Raw genomic sequence first — 3369 nt, 5'->3', positions numbered from 1 at the left:
TTTCTCTTTCTATCTTTTGCTCCCTCGTTCACGCCCACACACTCTGACCCTATGTGTCTCTCCCTCCCATCTTCTCTAGCTGTCACTCTCATTGTGTGTTTCTCTTTCTCTTTCTCTCTTGCTCTCTCTTTTCTCTCGCTCCCTCTTCCTAACTCATTTCTCTCTATCACTCTCTCTCTCTTCTACTCTCATTCTAAGTCACCCTCCCACACTCTCACATTTTCTTCCTCACTCTATCCTTCTATATTTTTTTTTTCAATGTCTAGATCTTTGTCGCTCTTTCCGAATCCCCTTCTCCCCATCTCTCTTACACTTTCTTGCTCCTCTCTCTTCTGCTTTTTTTCTTTCAATCTTTTGCTCCCTCGCTCACGCCCACACACTCTCACCCTATGTGTCTCTCCCTCCCATCTTCTTTAGCTGTCACTCTCATTGTGTGTGTCTCTCTCACACAATATTTCCTTCCCTTTCCTCATATCCCTCTAACTCTCCCGCTCTCTCTCTGTCTCTCTTTACCTACTCACTCTCTCTCACTTTCATGCTCACTTTCTCTTGCTCACACAATCTCTGCACTCCCTCACTCACTCTCTCTTTCTCTTTCTCTCTCCCTCTCTCTTGTAGATTCTATCTCACTCTCCCTTTGCAGATTTTCTTCTCTCTTGTCTCTTTCTCACTCTTTCTCACTATTCTCTATCTTACCCTCTCTTTCCAATTCTTTCTCTCACTTCAAATATCTCTCACAATTACTCTTATGCTCTCTCTTACTTTCTCTCCTTCTTGCTCTCTCACTATTCTCTCTCTCTTTATCTCACTATCTCTCTCCCTCTTCATAACTTTCTCTTAATTTCTTTTACTATCACACCAATTTTCTTGGCTCCTCTTTCTCTCGCCTTTCTCCCACCTCTGTATTGCACTCTTACCCTTTCACTCACTCTTACTTTATCTCTTGCTCTTGCTCTCTCCCCTCTAGCTCTCTCACTTGCTCTTCTCCCTCACTGTCTCAACATCTCTCGCAGTTTATCTCTCTCCCTTCTCTCTCTACCCTCCACTCTCTAGCTCCAATCCTCTCCCTCTCTCCCCCTTACTCTCTCTCCACTACTTATTCTCTCACTTTCTCAAAAGCTCTATCTCGCTTTCTCCCCCCTCATTCTCTCTCTATCTTTCTCACTTTCTCTTCTTTATTTTCTATGTCTCATTTGCTTACTCTATCTTTTCTCTCATCTTTATCTCTCTCTTAACCAATTCCTTATCTCTCTCGCTCTTCACTTTCTCTCTGCACCCTCCTCTCATCCTCTAACTCTTTGTCTCTCCATCCCACTCTCTCTCTCCTCCTGCTCCATCTCAATTTTGCTCTCTCTCAATATCTCTTTATCTCTCTGCCTCCAAATTCGATGTTTGCTCGATTTCTCGTGCTATTTATACCTCTTTATTCCGATCTCACTAATTTTTTCCATCCCTATTCTCTCACTTCTCTATCTCTATTCTCTCTCTTACCCTTTCATGCCCTCTCCCTCACTCTCTCGATCACTCCCTTCCTCCCTCACTATCCCTCTCTCGCTCTCTCACTTCTTTTGCTCTCTCTATTGCCTCGCTCTCCCTCTATCCCCCTTCCATTCCATATATTTCTCTCCATATATCTCACCTAACATCTCTCACTCTCCCTCCTTCCTTTCCTCTCTCTATTGCTTCCTCACTTATCTCTCTCCCTTCCACTATCTCTCCCACTCCTGTTTCCCTACTCTCTCCCTCTCCACCTTCTCCTTATGCCGCTCCCTCATTTGTCCCTCTCACCTTATACATTTCTCTTACTCTCTTGTTTATCTCATTCTCTCTTACCCTATCTTGTACTCAATCACTTTCTCTCTTTCTCCCTCTCATGGCTTATCTTGCTCTCAATCCCTTTCTCTCTCTCTCTCTCTCTCTCTCACAATTAGAACTTTCCATTTATTTCTTCTCACTGTCTCTCCTCTCCCTCCCACTATCCCTTTCTCACCCTCTCTCACTCTCGCTCCCTCATCCTTTGCTCTTTCTCCTTATATCTTTCTCTTTCCCTTTCCCTCCATATCTCTCTATTTATTTCTCACTCTCATGAGATCTCACTTTTTCTTTACTCTCTCTATTTTTTGGCTTCTTCCTCTTTCTCCTACTCACTCTCCCCAATCTCACACTCCTTCTCCATCCTCCCTCTCTCTTCAACTTTTTCTCCCTTTCTCTCACTCTCTTTTTTTTCTCACTTAAACCTCTGTTCCATATCTTTTCTCGGTTCTCTTTATCTTTTTCGTACTTTCTTCTCGTTCTCTCTTTTTGTCTTAATCTCCTCCCTCACACTTCTTTGTCATATTTCTCACTCTCTATCTCCATCCCTCCCTCTCTCCCTTCCCCTTCCTCTCTCTCTTTCTCTCACATTATCTTTTTTTACTCTCTCTACTCTCTAAATATTCTTTTGCTTCTCTTTCTTTTCTAGCTCCCTTTATTTCTCTAAGCTCTTACTCTCACTCTTCATGCTTTCTCTCCCTCTCTCTTTTAGTCTATTTTGCTTCTCTTCTACTTTCTCTTTTGGCCTCTTTTCTCTCACTCTCACTATTTCTATAAATCTCTTACCCTCACTCTTCTTTTTCTCTCTCTTTATTTTTCTCAATCTCACCCTCTCTCTCTCCCTCTCTCTCCCTCCCTTTATCTCTGTCACTATATCTACCTTCTCTCTATTATTCCCCCTCTCACTTTATCTCTCTCGCATTCTCCATCATTTGCACTCTCACTCTCTCTTTAAATCCATCCCTTTCTCTCTCTCACTTTCACCATTCCTCTCTCGCACTTTATCTTTTGTACTCTCTCTCTTTCACTCCATCCCTAACCTCTCCCACTTTGTGTCCATTTCTCTCTATCTCCTCTCCTTCAACCTCTCACCGGCTGGCTCTCTCTTCCTCACTATTGCCCTCTATCTCTCCCCTTTTCTTTTGCTCTGTCTATCTCTCTTATTTTCTTTCTCTCTCACTTTCTCTCCTCCTCCCTCCCTCTCTCTCTCTCTCTCTCCTACCCTCCTTTCCTTCTTTCTTTCTAACTTCGTCACTTTAGTCCATTCTCTCCATACATATCCCTCTCCCTCCCTTGTTTCCTCACTCTACCTATATCTTTCTTTCTCTCTCTCTCTCCTTATCTTCGTCCCTCTTTCCCCTTTTCCTCCTTCGCTCTCTCTACCTCTTTATCCCTCTCTCTCTCCTTATCTCTCTTATATCTATTCTCTCTTGCTCTATCTTTCTCTCTCTCTTCCAGTCACTTTGTCAAGCTTTCTACCTCTACCCTGCCTCTCCCTCTCTCTTACTCTCTCTCTTGGTCTCTCTCTTCTCCTCATCACTCTTGGGTATCTCTCTA

This window comes from Phalaenopsis equestris, unplaced genomic scaffold (assembly GCF_001263595.1).
Source record: "Phalaenopsis equestris unplaced genomic scaffold, ASM126359v1 Scaffold000560, whole genome shotgun sequence".
NCBI lineage: Eukaryota > Viridiplantae > Streptophyta > Magnoliopsida > Asparagales > Orchidaceae > Phalaenopsis > Phalaenopsis equestris.
This window is presented reverse-complemented; position numbering follows the sequence as displayed.